This window comes from Lycium ferocissimum, chromosome 7 (genome assembly GCF_029784015.1).
Source record: "Lycium ferocissimum isolate CSIRO_LF1 chromosome 7, AGI_CSIRO_Lferr_CH_V1, whole genome shotgun sequence".
Taxonomy (NCBI): domain Eukaryota; kingdom Viridiplantae; phylum Streptophyta; class Magnoliopsida; order Solanales; family Solanaceae; genus Lycium; species Lycium ferocissimum.
This window is the reverse complement of record NC_081348.1, coordinates 43,516,541-43,539,178: the sequence shown is the minus strand read 5'-3', so window position 1 is coordinate 43,539,178 and position 22,638 is coordinate 43,516,541. Positions and strand designations below refer to the sequence as shown.

General features: G+C 39.0%; 1 pseudogene; it reads right to left on the bottom strand.

Annotated features, from left to right (window-relative positions):
* Positions 1–3,092: 3,092 nt before the first annotated feature.
* On the bottom strand, positions 3,093–4,650 carry LOC132062234 (acyltransferase Pun1-like; annotated as a pseudogene).
* Between the last annotated feature and the right edge of the window lie 17,988 nt (positions 4,651–22,638).

The window sequence follows — 22,638 nt, the reverse complement described above, 5'->3', positions numbered from 1 at the left end:
AAAGATGATGAGAAATGGGTTTAGTCCTGATATAAACCTTGATGAGGGTCTTGAGAGAGGTTTGAACCTGTTATCTTCGACGCGGAGCATAAGTTATGTGTTGAAATTAACAAAAACTGCAACAAATATAGGTATGAACCTTAAAGCTGTTGAACCCACAAAACTTAATACTGAATCCGCTTCTGCCTAGAGACCAAGGTCGAGCTCGGAGTCTTTATAAGCTCATCTTATGTTTTTGGCAACGCAGTCATTCACCTCCAGCTCGAGAAAGATCTCGCTCCTAACTTGCTCGCGATCAGTCTCAAACCTAAGTCATATTCGGGAAGGGATGGTCGCATCGCAAGTGGGAGCTGTAGAGTATGCTCTAAGTTGCTGAAGCCTAGAAATTCCATGTCTTTTTCCTTTTTTTGCTTTCTATGTTCAAAATTCCAGCCTCATTCTAGTATGGTTTTTTTGCTACTCCTGTGTATTAGGTATTCTGTTTTAAGGTTGAAATTTCATTGGATCATGCATTTGAGTTGGGCTGATATGCTTAATATCATATTCTCTGAATATCTACTTTTGATGATCATACAAAGAAGTTTTGTATTGAATGGAAGTGCATCTGGCTGAGTAAAATAGAACCCCCTGCCACCTTTCGGCTCCGTGCTAGAATTATAGTTAGTGTTATGAAATTTCAAATTCTACCGATGAATTATTACGACAATGTCAATGTTCTGGAGTTTCACTAGTGTAATTTGTGTTAGGGTTTTTTGACCTCATTTTCTTACCAAATTTGACTTTTGCTTTTCTCTTGAAGGAAAGTCAAAGTATTATCATAATTGCTTTTACTTTTCCTGATAGGAAAATTTGATTCTCTTTCATATTGGCTAGTCCTTGTCTTGAGGAAAAGTTTTGGACATCTATAAATTGAAGACCTCCTTCCCACAACTAAAAAACGCAAGAGCATCCACAATATAGTCACTAAAGAGTCTCGTTTAGGGGGAGATTATTCTCTCAATAATTTTTTATGCTTTTAATATTAGTTTTTCAATATGCAGGCCAATTGGTCAAACCATATTATAGTATTATACCTCTTTTTAGTATATTTTCTTTGTTTTCTGATTTATCGTCGTTCAAGATTTGCAAATTACTAGCTTCCGCATGACGCCTTGATTATTTCAATCCCAACAATTTGAAATTCTATGGCAGTGGAAATTTGGTTTCTGAAGAAAAATTCGTAGTTGTTTCCGTAGCAATGTCAACAACAACAACAACGACAAACCAATGAAATCCCACAACGTGAAGAGTGTATACGGACGACTCACCAAGGTAGGACGGCTGTTTCCGAAAGACCCTCGACTCAATAGAAAGCATAAAAGCATAAAAGCATAACACGAGGTCAGATAAGGCCAAGAGATTCAAGCGATATGGAAATGCAAATAACTAAAGCGTAAGCCATGATAAAGAGTCTCACGGATAAAATAAGATAATCAAAGTACGGGATAACAAATAGTAGCAGAAACCAAAGCACAAATGTGACTACTAATATGAAAGGATAAAACGTCTACTAGCCTTCTACCCTAATCCGAGTCCTCCATACCCTCTATCTAAGGTCATGTCCTATTCAGTCGCGCTATATCGTCTAATCACCTCTCCCCAATACTTCTTGGCCTACCCCTACCTCTTCCGAAACCATCCATGGCCAACCTCTCCACACCTCCGCACTAGGGCATCCGTGCCTCTCCTCTTCACATGTCCAAACCATCTCGATCTCGTTTCCCGCATCTTGTCTTCCACCGAGGCCACTCCCACCTTGTTGATAGCCTCATTCCTAATCCGTCACTCTTGGTGTGCCCACACATCCATCTCAACATTCTCATCTCGGCAACTTTCATCTTTTGAACGTGAGAGATCTTAAGCGCCAACACTCCGCCCCATACAACATGGTCGGTCTAACCACCACTTTGTAGAACTTGCCCTTAAGTTGTGGTGGCACTTTCTTATCACATAGCACTCCGGAAGCGAGCCTCCATTTCATCCACCCTGCCCTAATACGATGTGTGACATCATCGTAAATCTCCCACCGTCTTGTATAATAGACCCAAGATACTTGAAACTACTTGTCTTCGAATGACAAGGTACTAAGCCTCACTTCCACGCCGGCCTCTTGAGGTGCTTCACCGAACTTGCACTCAAGTTGTCTTGGTCCTCTCAAACTTGAATCCTTTAGACTCCAAAGTTTTAAGCGTTGACTCCGCTACGAGTCTCATCGATCAAGACTATGTCATCCGTAGCAATGTCATTAAGTAAAATTAATACCAACAATTGTTGCTGGGAAAAAAACACTTTTGAGATTGGTATTGGTTTCTGGATTTGGTCAAAGAAAAAACTTACTAAATTTGGAGAACGTTCGGTTGTGGCAACATGCCGCTCCATTCACATTTTAATTTTGATTTTTTAATATAGCTCAAAGATCGGAGAGTGCTTGGTCAAACTAGCTTATAAACACCTTTTAATTTATTTACGCGTTTGATAAATACGCAAATGCTTAGAAGACAAAATCAAAGAAAAATCTTGATTGTAACGCACTGAACAAGCGTATGGCATTGAATCCAGGGATTGAAGGCCACATAAATAATGTATATTTAAACTCTATGTTCAATCTTTAAATTTCGTGTTGAATTTATTGTATTTTTTAGAATTATGTATTCAGATATATCATTTGTTGCAATTCTAAAAAATTATTATGCATAAATTTATATTTCACGTTAAAAATATTAAATTCAAATGAATTCAGCGTCACAACGCTACAACGACTCTAAGCAGCGGAGGTAGTTGCGTAATCTCGACTCAAAAGTCCTGTACTCTTATTAGAATAAAGCCTTTAAATACTGAGCTGACAGGTTCCTTGTGACTTGTGAGGCTTGTCCCCATGAATTGAAAGACAAAAAATCACTAACAAAAATTTGTGTTCTACAAGAAAATAAACAAACACACCATATATAAATTGAATTAGAAATTTAGAAACATAGGACATTCAAGTTTATAAACTTAGTGAATTATAAGCTCCTTGTGATCACATGTAAGAATTTATTCACTTTGCAATATGGTTAGAAAGGTTCCATGCAATATTTCTCTTCCTCCTCATGAACATGATCATCAACAGGAGTAGCAAATTGGAGAAGGTCCTTGTCTTGTTCAAAAATTGACAGTTGTTGTTCATTCAAGTTGACAACCCCTTCAATTCCTCTACTATGATCATGTGTACTCATCAGGTAAAACACATTGCTAAATGGTGAACTTGCCATGTGGTTGCTCTACTAGGCCTCCCCCATCCAAAATCCAAACCATGAAATGGAATGTTACATATGCTACTGCATCGATACACGTCGTGACATGAATTCTTCGGGCGATAAGACTGATCATCCTCTCTTCCTGTATTAATTCTATTTGTGTATTCTAGCATCTCTGAGACCCACTCATTTTCTTTGAAATTATCTCTGTTGGAAAGCTCGTGTTTGGACTTTCTTATATCGGCTACTAATTTCGGCAACCTAAGGTCTCCTGTTTTGTTATATATTGGCACAGAAAAGGCTGTGAGAATATTCCCAATTGTGGAGACTGATGGTATTGGTGGTGAAATTGTTTTCCGCAGATCCGATACCAATACCAAATGAGATGAAGAATTATTACCACTCAATATGTTTGCGCCACCAGCTGCTGCACATTTGTAAACAAGTGCACTGACAACCTTAGCGCTTGTTGGATTTTGCACTGCTGATGATCCATCAGCAGCAACCAAAGCTTTGAGGGCTCTTAGCTTGGATTCAGATAAGAAAAACCTCTTTTCGAGTTTGTTACTTTCTTGTGTATTTGGCTAAACCACAACTGGGAAGTCCAGAGGACCTTCAGGTCGTGATGATATTAATGAATCCTGGACAAAATGTGGAGTGCATGCTAATTCTCCGTTTGGATATTGTTGAGTTAATGCAGCGCAATCCCTTAAGAAGAAGAGGGCACTACACCCGTTATCCACCTTGTGTGACAAGTACACGCTGATTGCTACTCCTCCACACTCAAACAACCTCCAGCATTTGGTGGAGGGACATTCCTCCAGGGTAACCCTGAAGGAAATGTTAAGTCTGGGCGATGAACCACTTGATCCATCAAACAATTAACTTCAACTTCCGAAAATTCTGCCCCAGTGTCTGGGGGCGGATTTAAAGAGGCCTAAGGTGTTCAGGTGAACACCCTAGGCAAAAAATTACAGTGTATATATAGTGTAAATTTTTTGTGTTTATGTGCATATATTAACTTTTGAACACTTTGAATAAAAACAAAAGACTTTTTTTTTTCTTGAAGAAAATCCTGAATCAAGAATCGTAGGTGTCATCACAATGGATGCTGGCATTGTCTCTTAAACTTCCACCCATGGATGGTGATAACTTATTGCTTTTGACAATGAATTTTCAGGAAGTTTAGAGAGTTGTTTAGGTTCTTGTCATGGGAAGTTATCTAGTTGGTGTTTTGGGTAAAATAGCACAAGGGGCATATAAAAGTTGCCCATCAATTGATCAAGGAGGGAAAGTTTGTGAATTCTAGGGTGGGAGAAAATGGTTTCACAATTTTCTTGGAGATTGTTGATATCAATCTTGAAAAACCAACCATCTTTACGTTTGCATGCAAAATTTAAAATCCCTCACTGATGAACTTTTCTTCTTAGTCTTTTGTTACTATATATAGACACACACTAGCCTTTATATAATAGCCAAAAAGTTTAAACTAATCTTATTCTCTTCTCTTTTTAAAGTCAAAGTTATGGGAAATAAATGGTCAAATTTGGACTGCTGTACTACATTTTTTTTTTTTTTTTTTCATTTAGTCAATGTCCACCATTGTAGTAGTTGTTTAAAGCTTAAACTTCAAAATAAAGTGGAAACCATTCCAGCAATGTCAAAGATTTCAATATCCTGCCCAGGAAATAGGATCTGCAAATGAACAGTTACGGCCTAATTTAGGCGGATCAAAATGAACTGAACCAAAATGAGTCATTATTCAACCTTGTCGAAAAGTTTGTTGGTTTGAGATGAATTGATCAGATGGGTAAACAATGTATCATAACCCAACCCGTCAACTCATACCAAATTTTAATTTCTTTATTTGTTTTTTTTATAATTAGCTTAGTTATCAAACAAAACTTTAAAAAAAAATGCTTTGTATTATAGCTCTATATAACATATCAAATAAAAAAAGTCTTTTAATTAAGTATTATTTTAGGAAAAAGGTGCAAATATACCCCTCAACTTTGCGATTTAAAGCAGATATACCCCTCGTTAAAAAAGTGATGCATATATACCCTGTCGTTGGGCAAATGGTGTAAATATACCCTTTTCGCTAAAGAAATATTTTTAATTAAAATAAAAGCTACTGTAAGGTTACATTTGCACCTATTCCCAAAGTTCAGGGGTATATGTTCATCTGATATTTGGGTGAATCATGTGATTATGTGAAGGTAAGTTTGGGAGATAGCAAAAGCACTTATATTCTACCCTTATACAATTGAACTAACATTCTGTTTCAATGTTTTTCTTCCAGCAAAAGAAAGAGAAGAATATTTATATTTCCAAGTACAGATACACCGGGCTTAAAGATTATGACATACTGAATGAAATATTTGGGAACTCATTTGCCAGGGGAAACCATGTCATGTACAGTACAAATCCTAATTTTGCACCACAATCAAATGAAGCTACTGTTGAGGGTGACAATGAACTTTCTGATTCTGACGATGAGCCTGCTGTAACTGAAGCCGTATATTGTCCTTTGTCTGTGAATACTGGTAGTGGTTCTGGAAGTGGAAAGCGAACTCTGGAACCTTCTGAGGGTGGAATATCTTCAAGTCGCCAAAAAAAAAAAAAAATAAAAAATATTGCTATAACTGCAAACTGCTCCTTTGATTACTTTAAGTAACACTTGGAGTGGAAAAGAAACAAAGAGGAAGCAAACGAAAGAAAGAAGAAAGAACAGGAAGAGGCACAAGCGTCGAAAGAAACTGATATTAATATCTACTCCGAGGCAGCTGTGACTACCCAGTTACAATTTGTCTTGGAAAAGCATGATTTAGCAAACATTTCACCAGCAATGCCTTGCTTGCTTAACCCCAGCTTTCGGGATGTAACTTTTAATGAGGCCGTTATGTCATCTTCTGGGAAAGAGTCTGTTGTTTCCTCTACGGATAATGATGATATGAAAGATGCCAGTGAGAAGGTGGAGGTAGAAGTGAGCCATAAAGCTCGCGAAGTTGGCCCCTATTTCTTCTACAATTCCTCAGCTAAGGAGGTGGCTCCACGGTGATGAGCCAAGTACCCGTACCACCGTCCCGTCGAGCCACATGTGGAGGATGGTCATGTTATTGCTCGTGATGAGCCGGAGACGCAGTTATAAAGAAGCCCGCTCGATATCTTGTCTTGATGATGATAAAGCTTTTATTGCTTATGCTCTTGCAGCTTGCACAAGATAAATTCGAAAAGAGAGTTGATCCTTCTACTTACTCCGCAGGCAATTTTCTTGTTCCTAGTCCTCAAATTGGTTAGTGGCTATGCAAGAAGAGATGAAAAGCTTGCACAAAATAATACATGGGAGTTATGTGAAATTGCCTAAAGGTCGTCGGCATCGACACTAAAATGGATCTACAAACTAAAAGATGGTATTCCGGGCTGTTGAAGAAGCAAGATGGTGCTTGCTTAGTGGTTCGTGGTTACCACCAAAAGGAAAGGTATTAACTTTAATGAAGTTTTCTCTCTATTGTTCGTCATAATCTATTACGTTGTTACTTGCTATTGTTGCTCTTTTGACTTGAGTTGAGCAACTTGATGTTAAAGCGCATTTCTTCATGGAGAGTTAGAAGAAGAAAATTTATATGAAGCAACCCAAGGGTTTTTGTTGTTCTGGCAAGGAACAATTTTGTTTTGTTGGTTGAAAAGATCTCTTTTATAGCCTTAAACAAGCTGAAGATGATGGTACAAAAGGTTTGATTCCTTTATGATTGGGCAAGACTACACGCGTAAGAGTATGATAATTGTGTATATTTTCGATGCTTTTTTTATGTGGTTCCTTCGTTTACTTGTTGTTATGTTGATGATATGTTGATTGCTTCTAAAGAAAAACTCTTTGATCAACAAGTTAAAATCTCAACTTAATTCGAGTTTGACATACGAAGGACCTTGGTGCGGCTAAGAAGATTCTGGTATGGAGATTCACGGGGATAAAAGTTTGGGAAGCTTTTTGTCTCAAAGGAAGTATTTTGAGAAAGTCCTCGATAGGTTTAATATATTTGATTGTAAACCTGCTTTCTACTCCATTTCTCACGCTCATTTCCATTGTCTTTCTTGGAGATTCTTGTCCTAAGTCGAGGAGGGACATTGAGAGGATGTCTACTATCCCGTATGCTGATGTTGTTGGTAGCCTTATGTGTGCTATGGTTTGCACTAGATACGATTTAGCTTTTGCGGTAAGCATGGTGAGCCGATACATGCATAATCGAGGATCATTGGCATGCCGATGATGGATACTTAGTTATGTGAAAGGTTAGTTGATATTAGTTTGGTAATTGATAGAGCCAAGGCATCGTCCTATGATGTTGTTGGGTTAGATTGATTACAGATATGGTGGTGATCTCGATCATAGAGATTTATTTCTAGTACATTTTTCAACTGTGCTCTAGTGCTATCTCTTGGGAGTTAATAATTACGGCCTATTACTAACCCTTTCTACTACGAGAAAATTTATATACAGAATCGAAGGTGTTAAAATACATGGATTGAAAGGTCTTCTTATTGATTCTTGGTGTTGAGGGTACTACCATTTGTATTTTTCGATAAATAGAAAAGTGCTATTCATCTTACTAAGACGATTCTCATCATGCTCGCTAACCAAGCATATTAGCGTTAAATACCACTTTATCGAGAGATACCATTCTTTGCGGGTGAGATTGTGGTAAAGAAAGTTCACACGTTAAAGAATCTCGCAGATATGTTAACCAAGCCGCTTGCTATTACTAAGTTTAATGCAAGCTGACAAGGCTGCCACGGCGAAAAGGACCGCCCAGAACATATAACATATTTAACACACATGCACAGTAACAACCCACATATACGTCTACGGACCTCTGCTGCATAAACGAGTAATCATATGACGGGACGGGGGCCCCGCCCCGTGCCTCGAACAAACAAATACATATGCAACGTTCAATATATACTAAAATATGGGCTCTCGAATAAAGGGAGCACTCCAACTGACGATCAATGGGTGTCCTGGATCGCGGATGCGGAATCGTGGTGTGCTGCGGGCATGACAACGCGACCCCGAAGAAAGAGGTCGATTAAATATATTTAGTATATGCAAAGAATCTGATGGCAAATAAGTGTAATCGGCAGAACGAGAGCAATAAGTGCATATCAAAAAATGCAAAATGTTTCTTTTCAAAATACAAATCATGCATAGGGCTCGAGAAAATATGGTCGCCCGCCCGTCGATGGCGCCATAATACATCACACTCCAGGAAGATTTCGTATCTCCAAACCTCACATACCATGCGGTCAAAAAACCCCGGTACACGTCACATATACCCATATCTAATACAAAAACCAGCCGTACAATACACATATACACATACGCGGTCAAAAACACGGGCCAATGTCACATATACACATACACTGCCCCGATAAGTGAGGAGCTAACGTGAATACGTCATACTCCAAAATATCATATAGTGCGTTTAATGCATACATAACCGGTTCGGCGAAAGATGCAATGACCATTTGCACGAGCGAGGAAGTAGTGAGTAACCATATGCATAAGATATTATCATAAACTCAAAAGATAAGTAAAATGATCGTACTTGAAATCGGGACAATAGTCATATCATATTCTTTCAAAAGTCATCAGAAGTACATAAAGGAAGTCGCGGGGCCCACGGATGGATGTCGACTAGTCGGGCCCGCCCTATGGAAAACCTCGTCATCATGTGCCCTAAAAGTTCCAACGAACATATCGAGGCAATCGAGCCTTTACGTGAAAGTTATTGCGTTCGTAGTTACGGAACTTTTTAAAAACAAAATTCTCATGCAACATTGGAAAATCAAATATTCCAAAGACATGTACAATATTTCATCACATCACGCATACGAAGACCAAGAAACAAATAAAGTCCATAGACATGCTCGGATGCGAGAATGAATTTCCCTCGAGCTCGTGTCATGGCATTATTTGCCAACTAAGGCGACGCCAAAGTAATAATTTGAGCTTTACATACCTCGATCGCTTTCAAAGCTAATCCAAATCAAACCTAGGTCTCGGACTCCCCAAGATCTACATAACATTAATAAATGCCAATGTCAACTATAGGTATTTAAGAGTTCATTTCCAAACTAGCACATAATTCTACGGAAATTTGGGCAAGATTTCCCTATAACGCACAACCCCGAGAATTCAACTACGGCCAAATTCAACAACACAACACCAACAATCATTCTAGCAACATCAACAATCAATACGGAACGCATTCGAACATTAATAATTATTCTCCATATATTCCGACAACATTCCAATTGTGTTCACTACAATTTCATACATACAAACCAATATACAATCAAACTAACACTAAAGCTCACATATTCAATTACCAATCCGAAACCATTCAAGCAACATTCAAGAACTCTTTAAACAATTCACACAATATTTCCAACAATCCAACAAATACTCCAACTTACCCGAAAACTGTCCCAAACCCGAGAACAACATCCATAACACATTCTCAACTTCCAAATCATGATTTGCACCAACAATTCACATTCCAACAATGTCATTCTCACAAATATACAAATTACATCAAATTCACAATAACCTCCAAATCAGCCCGCAACGTTTACAATATCAATTTGAGTCATTAAACTCTTATCGTCAACGTAGAATTCATAACGACAACAACTAAAACACTAAGTAGAATTAATCCATTCTTGTCACATAACATGACCCATATTCGGCCAACACCCCTCTATGCCAACTTCATGATTTTCATTCATCTCATCACATTACAACAACCAAACATGCTAGAATAGAATCTAATTCATCATTTCTATACACAACACACATCCACGGTCAACACACCATGCACACGGCTCACTTCCACATGCAATATTTCCATGAATTTCATCCATATTTACATACTACAACACACCTAAACCATCTATAACATATAAAAACAAGATTAAACCTTACCTTTCTTCACAACTTCCAACTTGGCTAGGGTTAGCAACGGATGCAAACGAACGGTTTGTTGCCCCAAACAACCACTCCACGTTAACAAGGACCTTCCCGCTAGTAGGTTTGCTAGGAAGAAATAATTTTGGGATGGCTAAATCTTGGTCTTGAATTTTTGCCCCTTGGCCGAATGGTTGTTGTTGTTGTTCTTCAAATTCTTGATTTTTCTAAGTGTGTGGAAATGAAGAAAGATGACGTATTAGTCATCCTTTATGCTCCTAGGTGAATCATCCAAGTGTCCATGGCCCACACATGGGTTGGACCAATTAAATTTGGCCACAAAATGTGTGGGGCCATCTCCAAAGCCACACAGCCAAGGGCCAAATTTTCCAATAATTTCCAACTTCTCAAAATTCCACTTTTCGTCCCAAATTTTCCAAAATGTTCCATGCCCACCAATTCATGAACAAACTATGTCTCAAAACAAAATCGAAGGTCAAAAGTCCCGACTTCGTATCCCGGACTGGTCTTGTCCCTAACTTATCATAGTTAACCCGGATTGTTCCAATGTACAAAATATGGGATATAACATCCTTCCCCCCTTTAGAACATTCGTCCTCGAATGTTGACTAGTCTTATAAAGTCGTATAAGGATCTCGGGGAAATTCCCTTTATTACCATAGCATGCGACCGTATCTCGCCGGTCATATTCCTTCTTTCCTTCTTTATCTCATTATCATTTTCTTAAGTCATATCTTTATCTTTGATTCAACTCTTCTATTGTTCCTTTGCTTAGATCTCGTCTTTCAATTTTTTCGGTCACACATTATAAGCCGCAATCTTTACATCTTTCCTTAATGTATCCAAAATTCAGAATCTATTGTTATCGCCGAATCCGAACTTTTTCATTAGAAATTTACTTAGGCTCATCCCTATCACATAAGCATTCAAATGTAACATAACTACCTCCATACGACTTGCATAACGTATACCCCATCCTAGTTACGGCCTTTTTTTTTTCGGATTTTAAACCTTATTAGCTTGCCTCGACAAGGAATCTCACCTGTAGCCCGAGCATCCGTATCAAACATATCGTAGTGTTGGCTCCATCTTGCACTTGCATCTCTCGCATCCACTTCCCCCTTTAGGGTGTGCTTATATTATTACACAATTATATTTGCCTTATGTCCGCATTTCCCAATCTCATTTAGGCGGCACTTTTATTCTGACATTCTGTTCCCTTTGCCGTCCTTCTACTCAATTTCTTTTCTTTCCAAATATCATTGTGCATACTTATATAGACACAATTTCTCCTATCTTACTTACAAAATATTCCTAGCACTATCCCCACTCACCCTAATCCTCGAGCTGTGACGCATCCTTTTTCTTTCCCCCGGCCTAGTCCGCTCAAATCCTACGCGACCTCTTAAGGTTTCCGCCCACTCGATTACTCTAATTTCCGTAGGCTACTCTAGTTTCTTATTGCTTCCTATATCGAATTTATAAGATTTTTCGCAACACTTCAGGGGGTCACCCATCCCCGAATTTGCTCTCACCAAAGACGCTTAACCTCTCTAACTCGATGAAATACGATGCTTTAACACCGTATGACGCGTCCGCCTCATCACATGACCTTCGTCAAATAATGGTAAGTTGAAGTCCTACCGAGCTTTCGAACGCTCATAACACACTTACTATTTTATCCCTCTTCAACCCTCGATACTAACTCCTCGTAGCGAATACGCCTACTTCCCGTCTCGTATTCCCAAGTTCCTTATGGCGACGGACATACCTTGATCGTCGTTATTTATAAATACCGATTATCGGCTTTCGGATCTCTACTTGCCGCTATTAAACAACATTCATACAACAAATACATACATAAGAATATTACAATAAGGGCTCATATTCGGATCCGCATTCGGTGCCGCCTCCGGATGTCGCCTACTCGCCAAGGCGTATATGCGGTTCGAAGGACCGCTTTAGAACCGGGAACTCCGCGCGACCTCTACCACCGCCTCGGTGCCGGTACAGATACCCGGCTCCATAGGGCGGAGTAGCTACGAAGAAGATGAACCAAAGAATCGACCCCGCAGGCCGGGCCGGCCCTCCCGCCGCCCCCGAGGGACAATCTCTCATAAAGTGGCCCCGCTGGCCCACGGGGCGTAAAAAGCGCCTGTGGCACGATAACACTCCCCCCCCGGGTGGTGTCTCCTACAGTGAGGACATCGGGGTAGGGGTGGCCTCAACTGGCTGGAACCTCTATCCATCTGTGAACCCGAGGCCCTGGAGCTCTGACCTGCTCCTGAATACCCAGTGCTGTCTGGTCTCCTGCCCGCGAACTGTGGGGGTGTGCTCTGTGCTAGATTAAGGGCCAAGATGTTGGCTATAGAGGTGTTCGCTAATGCTGTAGCAACTTGTCAGTATTAAAGGAGAGGGAATAGAAAACCCTTATGGTAGGAAGTGAGGGAGTCAAGAGCGATTAAAGGAAGGGAGAGAAATATGACAAAATAGGACGAGCAAGATTCAGTATAAACAAGATATGTAGAGCAGGATAAACCAGAGGACGGAAGGACCATATCTAAGGGTGAACGTACCTTATATAAGTTGTACAAGGACAGCGATGCCACCTGTAAGTATTGGTATGCTAAGAATAGGACTAAGTAAGTATTTGATAAGAAGAGTAAAGGCGTAGCGAGGACAATGCAGTTGTGATATTTCGGGTACATTACAGAAAAATGTAACGATGGTTTAGGCCAATCACTAAAACAGGAGCAGTGCTGAGGACAGAGGAGACAAGGCGGAACATAAGGATGGATGAAGCGACGCTGAGATAATTCTTGGACTAATTTGAACATCTTCGCATATTTTTACAGAGATTGCAATGTAAGGTGTAACAGGAGAGTAGGAGCGAGAAAGACCTTCGAGCTAAAGGTACCAAAAGGGTGTCAGCAAGGATAAGGAACCCAAGAGGACACTGGGATCTGTTAATGAGGTGCAAAGTCGTAAGCGCTTGTGTTACGATTATAAGGGTCCGAGTTCGTGTGGCGGAACAATAACAGGGAGGAAATGACCTAGGAAGTTAAAGAAGAGATGAAGAATAAGTGATCCAAATTCCGGAGTTGGTATGCGGATTGATGAATGAACGGTAGGTGATGGCTATAAAAGGGAACTTCCCCGAGATGCTTATGAGACCTCGCAGGACTAGTTGAACATTCGAGGACGAATGTTCTAAAAGGGAGAAGGATGTTATATCCCGTATTTCGTACGTCGAGACATTCCGAGTAGGTTGTGGAAAGTTAAGGACAAGGTTAAAATTTTTCCGGCTTTGTTAAGAATGCATGAGTGGCAAATTCACCCTTTTATTGGTATGGAGCATTAAGGGTAAATTTGGAACAAGGAAAAATTAGGGGCTAAAGGTTGGAAGAAATATTTCATGAAATAGCCAAAAATGGCCAAGTGGCCGTGGGCCCCACCCCATGGTTGGCCACTTATTTTAAGCCATAAAAGAGGACATGTGTTCATTTATATTGTGAGAGGTATATATATAGGCCAAGGGATGACCAAGTCAAATAATTACTCATCTTTTATGACTTAAAGAAAATTCTAGAGAATTAGAGAAAAATTGGAAAAAAGAAAAAAAAAGGAGGCATGGCCGGCCATGTGACCGGCCATGTGCAATATATTTGTATATATATATGTACAAGTAAAGACCATGCAAGACATATTTTTCATTCCACACTAGAAAATTCAAGAAGCAAGGAGAAAGAGAGAGAGAGAGACCATTCGGCCAAGCTATGGCCGAATATGGTGTCTCAAGTTTGATCAAGAAAAATCAATTCTTTCAAGCTTTTCTACTAAGTGGGAGGTTCTCTACAACGTGGAATAGTCGTTGGAACAAGAAAACCATCCGTTCTTGTAAGAAGAACCTTGGCCGAGAAAGGTAGAGGTGAAGACAAGTGGAAGAAGGTAAGGTTCTATCCTCCTTTACATGTTTTATGGATGTTTTGGACGTGTTGTAGCGTATGGAAATGAATGAAATTCATGAGATTATGGTGTGTTGTGTTGTGGCCGTGTATATGTAGTGTGGTGTAGAAGTGTAGAACCAATTTTATGTAGTATTTTGGTTGTTGGTTGTTGCGGATTATGTGATGAAAATGAAGGTTTGATGACTCAAATGGAAGTCGTAATTGTTGTTGGCTGATTTAGAACGTAATATGATTTTAATATAGTTGCTTGAATTGATGAAAATGATAATGCTAACGTATGGAATTGTTGATATAGTTTATGAACTTGGAAGAAGAAAATGTGTTATTGATGTTCCTAATGTATTTGGAGGGTTTCTGGTGGAATGGCATATTGTTTGGGTTGTTGAAAATATTGTATGAATTGTTTAAAATGTTCTTGGATATGGTTTGAATGGTTTCGGATTAGTAATTGGACGTATGAGCATGAATATTGGTTTGAATGCAAGTGGTTGAATTGGATATATGGAGTGTTGCCAAATTGTGTAGAAAGGAATTATTAATGTTAGAATGCGTTTTGAATCACTTATAAATGTTGTTGGTATGGTTGTTGGTATGGTTGTTGTTGATTGGCCGAGTTGAATTCTCGGGGTCGTTGAATATATAGGGGAAATGCTGCCGGAATTTCTGTAGACAAGTGATGGTTTGGAATTGAATTCTTCAATGCTTATGACTAATGGTTGACGCCTAATGACATTATTGTAGATCATAAGAAGTCGAGACGTAAGTTCGGATTAGCTTAGGAAGCGGCTAAGGTATGTAAAGCTCACCCCTTCTTTCTTTTGGCATGTCCTAGTTGTAATTAGGCTATGACACGAGTTTCGAGGTAATTCTATTCTTGCAATCCGAGCATGTCTATGATTCTTATTTGTTTCTTGATATTCGTATCCTTAATGTGATCAAGTTATGGTCTTTATGTCATTGGTATGATTTGGATTTCAAAAGTTACATAAAAATTTTGTTTTCAAAAGAGTTTCGTTTTTAAATGATTCCGTAACTACGAACGGCGTAACTTTCGGGAGGGCTCGGATTGCTTCGATATGTTCGTAGAAAGTCTTAAAGTGAATAAGGTCCGTAACTTTCCGAGGCGGACTCGGATTGGCTTGACATATGACTATGATCCCTACGGTCCTTTAATATGTTTATAATGTTTGATATGTTTCCGAGTATCGTCCAAAAGGTATTTGATATAAATATTGTTCCAATTTTCAAATGACGATTCGTTTAGATTACTTCATTGAGTCAATGATGATGTTTTATATGCATATGGTTTGTCACTACTCCGCTCGTGCCAGCCTCAATATGTCCTTCACTGCGTCCCGGGGCAGGGCATGTATTCGTGCAATTCCATTGCATTATTCACCGCGTCCTCACTCAGAGGGGGCACGTATATATATATGATATGATGATGATATGGAGATGGTGGCCGTGATGGCATGCGAGTCCCTTACAGCGGGGGCGGGACACGCTATTCACCGAGTCCCTCACTAGAGGGGCCGGGTACGGTATGTATATATATGTATATGCATGCATGATGACGATATGATTTTACTTACCGCGTCCTTGTCAAAGGGCCGGGGCACGTTATATGTATACATCTTTATATATGCATATTATGATTTTACCCACCGAGTCCCTCAATAGAGGGCCGGGACACGCTATATGTTTTGACAATGATTTCATGACATTGACATGCATGATATATGTTTTAAAGGCAAGTCTTATGATTTTTCTATACTCTTTACTTTGAGGTGTAATCCCGCTTTACCGTATGTTCATGCTTTACATACTTAGTACATATTCCGTCCGATCCCCTTTCTTCGGGGTTGCGTTTCATGCCGCGCGGTACACCTGTGTGAGTCAAGATATTAGTAGAATATGTTCCAATGGATGGCGGCTCCATTCTCCTCCGGATCTTATCGCCGAGTCGATTATTATGTTATGGTTTCATTTTCTGTGTTAGAGACTTTGCAGGCAGTGTCGTGGGTATAAGATGTCGGTTATGTAAGCGGTTATGTAAGCCGATGTATTATTACGCATTGTATTATAAGTTTTATATGTTACAGATTTTATTTGATTTGAGAAAGGTAAAAAGCATATTGTTCTTTGAAAAACTTTCATTATGTATTTGTGTCATGATTTGAGGGCCAGCATGATTATGAGTATTGCGAGAGTCTGCGGGTTCGCTCGGTGAGTTAATTGTTTTCATACTATTGTGGATATTGGGAGCCCTGTGCGCTATGGTACGATACGATATGATATGATGTATATGATGGCCCCGCGAGGCCTCGTTGGTATTTCTGCGCGTGCAGGTTTGGGGATAGTAAGAAATACAGAGGAAACTCTGCCGAAATTTTTCTAGAAATGATATGGGAGTGAAATGTAAGCTTGGAATATGTTTTGAAAAAGTCGTGCTAACAGTAACGATGGGAATTGACTGAGCTGTGAGTATGACTGTCTTTTAGGAATAAGTTAACGGTGGAATTGGTGACAATAGTAAATAGGAGGTCGACGGGGATGTGGTAACCATTAGTTCGGAAAGGACTTGTGCTATTAAGAGATGATTTAGAAAGGGCCGGTAGATTTTGATAGAGTGATATATTAAGGTATCGGTTGAATTGATAAGTAGGAGAAAGATATGATAAGATTATAGTTAAAGGAAGTAAAGACACGATTAGGACAAGGGTGTGAAGGAAAGAGAATTGTGACAGGTAGGAATGTATGGATAAGACAGCGGGCGAACTATGTCATGAGGACGTTTTGGAATATGTTAAGATCTCAATTTACCCAGATTATGTGACGAAGGTCATGCGGTGAGGTGACGCGATCGCACCAGCATTAACGCACCTGATTTTATTGGAGTTTCAAAGTTAAGCGTCTTTGAAATGAGGAAAATTTTAGGATGGGTGACCCCCCTGGGAAGTTTTCTGAAAACCCTACCAATTCAGACGTAAGGAGCAAACGAGAAGCCAGAGTAACCTAAGGAAAGTTAGAGTCTGCGAAACGGGTAGAAACCTTAAGAGGACGCGTAGGACGGGCCGGATCGGTCGGTGAAGAAGATGAGTTAACGAAGAAGAAGGAATAAGAAGAAAGCGGAACACAGCGTAGTAATAGGTTATGACGTGTATAATCGAGGACACAAGTACCATAAGTGATGGGATTGTGAAAGGTCAAGTTATAGAAAGGTGAGAAACGAGGTAGAATGAAGGCTAGAAAGTGACTGATATGATACGGATAAACATGGACGAACAGAATACGTTTTGAAAATGAGAAAAGGATTATGTAGGAGTAGAGTGTCCTGTACGACACAGAGGTAGCATAACATTCCTCGTGTGCAGAATAAGAGATACACATGAACGGGAGAAACGACAAGGGGATACCAAAGAAAGCACTAAGATATGTCGGGACAGGGGTAATATTCCAAGAGAACTTTGGGTACTTATTCGGAATAAAAGTGCTGCCTAACCGAGATTGGAAATAAGGACATGAGGCAGAGTGTAAACGGGTAATGGTATAAGTACACCCCTAAAGGGGGAAAGCGGGTGAGAGAAATGCAAAGGCGAGAGAGAAACAATTGACGCTGTAATATGTTGATATGGATGCTTAAGCTACAAATGGGACCCCCCTACCTGAAATAAGTTAGTAAGATCAGAACACCAGCCATAAGCGGATAAAAGTCAGGAAGGTATTTAAGGTAGTGTGAGAAGTTTTTGTAGAGATTTTGAATGACATAGCGCTAGTAAGTGGACGTGTATGAAGAGAAAGAGTATGACAAGAGGACGGTATTGAATAACTTAAGAAATAGTAGGAAGGATAGCGATGCTGTGCTAGATTAAGGGCCAAGATGTTGGCTATAGAGGTGTTCGCTAATGCTGTAGCAACTTGTCAGTATTAAAGGAGAGGGAATAGAAAACCCTTATGGTAGAAAGTGAGGGAGTCAAGAGCGATTAAAGGAAGGGAGAGAAATATGACAAAATAGGACGAGCAAGATTAAGATAAACCGAGATATGTAGAGCAGGATAAACCAGAGGACGGAAGGACCATATCTAAGGGTGAACGTACCTTATATAAGTTGTACAAGGACAGCGATGCCACCTGTAAGTATTGGTATGCTAAGAATAGGACTAAGTTGGTGTTCTTCATGCTAAATTGCCCTTCGGGGCTTTATGGGGGAGCAGTGTTGATGTTGATGTATTTTGGTCCAAGGTGGAGATTGTTAGAATATGTCCCAAAAGGGTTTCACGAAATTGTCCCATTCCAACTGGGATTCGACTGGCTTGTCCCATTCCAACTGGGACTTTGAACGTCTTCAACCCCTATTTAAAGGAGATTTTCGGCCAGAACATCAAGAAAAAAAAAAGAGAACAACTGTTAAGACTATCAAGACTACACACAAGACTATATTCCACACTTAGGTTAGAGAGAGTTTTCATTGAGAGATTGTAATCATTCATTTCCTTTGATCTCGTTGTGTTTCGACACTCTGTTGAGATCGTTTTGTACTCCTCACCTTAGTTGATTTCTCTGCGCTTCGCGCCCCGTGGTTTTTTCCCGTTTTGGTTTTCCACGTAAATCTTGTGTTCATTACTTTTATTGCTTTCTTGCATTATTGTTCTTGTGTTGGTGCATCCTAATCAGTTCCACTGCATCGCTCGCTTAATTCTTAACATAAAGTCCTTTCCTGAAGGAGGATTGCCCTTTAAAAGTCCTTTGGATCTTGTATTGCAAGAAACTGGTGAATGGCCGAAATGAGTGGCATTTATAGAGACTCCCCTGTCTCAGAGAGATTCGCATCTTCCATGATGCAGTGACGAAGAGATTCATTGGGAGTTGCCTTGCTCTAGTTGAAGTCTTATCATATCCAATCTGAAAACATTAAGCAGCCAACTTCTCAAAGGCCTCACCTCTCTTGAATCTCTATGTGCTGCTTATTTACCTCAATTTCAATCACTCTTTGGAAGAGAGGCTTCCCTCGTCTCTTTCTGAGCTACATTTATTTGGCCATCATGAGCTCCATTTGCTACAGATGGAAGGTCTTCGGCGACTCACTTCACTTCTAAACCTATACATCTCCTTGTGTGATCAACTCCAATCTCTTGTATCAGCTCTGCCCTCCTCCCTCTCTGTGCTGGCCATTTCGAATTGCCCTAATCTCCAATCTCTTCCGGTAAAAGGGATGCCCTTTTCCATCTCTAGATTATCTATTTCCCGCTGCCCATTGCTCAAACGACTCCTAGACTTTGACAAGGGGGATTACTGGCCAAGTATCGCTCAAATTCCCATCACAGAGATCGATGAGGAATATCTGTGATGATTAAGACGAATGGCGCTCCAACGGCGGTAAGTTATTCGCTTTCCTGAGTTGCTTTTTATTTTTGTTTACTTCCCTTTGCTTGCTTGTTAATTCTTTTCCTTCATCAACTTTTTGAGAAGCGCAAAGCGTCTACTGTCACTGTTAAGCCAGGGAATCATCTTCAGATCAGGATGAATTTAACTTTAAATGACAAATAAAAAGGTGACAAAAAACAAAATCTAGTATAGATAGGAATTGATAGCTCAATGTATTAGTGAACTAGTAATCTTTTACCAAGCACACATTTGTCAGCCGGATGTTTTTTTGTCTTTGGCAGTTCATCTCAATAGGAATTCATGTACTCTTGTTATAGATCTCATTCATCATCTTACGTGGAGATTTTTAGTTCTTGTATTGCTTGAACTTTCATCTCAATAGCAATTCATGTTCTTGTTCTTTCCTTTTTCCAGTGAGTTGAGCACGGAGGAGGTGGTTCAGGGTATGCACATGCTCACTCATGAATGCGTAGCTCTAATTGAATTCAAAGGTATACGAGACACAAAGTTTGTTTCCTATATATCAAGCTTTGCCTCCCAATAATTAACAATTAAAAGTATCAGGAGTATATAAGTTATTCTGTATGATTTTCTGATGTCAACTTAATAATCTTTTTCTTTCTTTGTCTGGATTTTGGTAACAATATAAGCTATTACAGCTCTTAGCTCGGTTGGTGAAAGTAATGTTTTGCTGACATTCTCTATTGAATAGCCAATCACCTCGGCGTGGGTCTATCAGCATACTGTAAGTGAAGAAAGACTAGTCATTTTTATCGTCCAGTGCTCTTAACTATCAGGACTGACATATTTTTCCAGATTAAGATTTGCAGTTTTGTTATGCCTGAATTTGACGTTAAGCTTATGCTTTGAACTTTTTATACATTGCTCTGCATATTTCATTTTTTTTAATTTTATAGTGGAGTGGTCAGCATATAGATTTGATGGTAGCTAATATGAGGCTCAGCTCTATTAACATTCATTTTCTCTACAAATTCCTCAGCTTAAAAAATTTCCCTAGTTTCAGGTTTCTTCCAAAATATCATAACAAATCAGAGGGCAATGTTTGACAGAATGGAAAACATTTTGCAGAAACCACTCCTAATGGATCAGTAAGTAAACCAAACCATGATCAGTGTAATCTTTTTTTCAGTTAGATTGCTCGTTTTCTCAAATGTAACATTAGTTTTTCCAAAATGATAGCCAAAGCATGAGTAGCAATTTCTTCTGTTGTTTTGCATAACCGTCTTTGCTTTTAGCCTAAGCCTGGGATGAATATATTGACCTTGTCATCTGAAACTCAATAAGCACAAAAAGATGTTTTTACTCCTAGTGATATGGATATATGGTGTACAACAAAAAGGTACATCACCAGAGCTTAGTCTTTTTCAGTTTTATCTTATAAGGGACGACAATTTTTTTTAAGTTTTTGCATGAATGTTATCAGAAGTATATCATCTAGAAAGGTTCTATGGCAAACTAACAAACAACTTTTTTATTTTCCTTCTATTTTGTCAGGAACTTGACGATAGTCTGATCAGTCTTTTTGCCCTATTTTGAGAATGATTCACCAGCAAATACGATGTGATTTCCTTGTGAGAGGTTCTTTCAGTTAGTAGCTGAAGTTTACAATTAGAAGCTATCATTGCTGATAAAGGCCTTCCCTAATCATTCTATGTTCTGGTAATCCTTAATTGCTCTGTCTCTCTCTGAACTATGTTTACACTTGAGAAAGGTGAGGACCGACTTAAGATTTCTAGTTCCCATCTAAAAGGATCAATGCTGAACTCATCCTAAAGTTGAAGTTCATACTACTAGGAACAACACTAACTCGTTATATAACCTACCAGTAATTTTTGAAAATTTCTTCCTTATAAGAAGACTATGATGGCTTACGAACTACGCGAACTGAACTGTCAAGGCTTTCAACCCAAGAATGAGAAAGCTCAATCAATAAAGAGTATTTTAGGGGAATGGCTACATCAAGCTTGCAAAGCAAAAAATATTGAAGGAAGATTTTCCATCGCAGTTCTTTTTCATTAAGTAGAATTATTCTTTGATCTTCGACTTTTTAACAAGACGGCATTTGATAGGTAATACTGATGAATCTTGTCATTTTTTGAATCTCTAGAGTAGTTGGATATTAAATTGTCATCGTCCAAATTCATTTTTCTGTCTGTATTTGTGCCTTTTTGGGGGGTCAACCGCATATGGCAACTTAGAACTTGAAAACCAGCACTGAATTGCATCAGAGATGAATTTAAGGTTGGACAATAAAACACATGTCATTACAACTATGCTAGATGTTGAAATATTGAGAAAGTTTTTGTCCACTGATTCTAAGTTTTGGTCAACAGAGAGCCAAAGAAAGACATAATCATTCGACTTTATGTATTGAGAAATTTGATGTTCTGGATCTAATGTTTGACCTGTGTTATAGCAATCTTATAAGACAGAATGTTGAGAATCCTCCTCTCTTATTGTGAAAATTTGGTTAGTGCTATGTGTTTCAGTGAACAGAGTCAAATTTTGAGTTTTCCTGTTGAAATTCTCTTCTTGTTACCAGAAGCAGATTATGGCAGTTTCTACGGGTTCAACTGTACTTATGACTTTAGCTTCGAATTATGTATACATTTGCAGAAAGATAGTCAAATTTTATAAAAAGTGTTTCTCACTCTGTTTGCCTTTGTGAAGCTTTTAGTTGTGAAATTTTGCTATGTGAGAGCAAAAGAGGGTGTCTTTCTATTTGGGCTATCTTTTCTTATTGATATGCTAAAATAAAGAGAAAACTTTTAAAAAGAATAATTAAAATACACTAATTTCAAGAAGATACAACCTACAATTAGTAGGAAATTTCTGATGCATTTTTCGAATATGCTAGTAGATTGTAGAGACCAAGAAAGCAATTAGTAGGAAGGTCATTGAATCAAATTAATAGCAAATTTGTGTAATCTTTGAGTCAAATTAAATGACTTTTTATATATAAAAAAAAGGTTGAAATAAGACATGTAAGGTTAAATTTCAA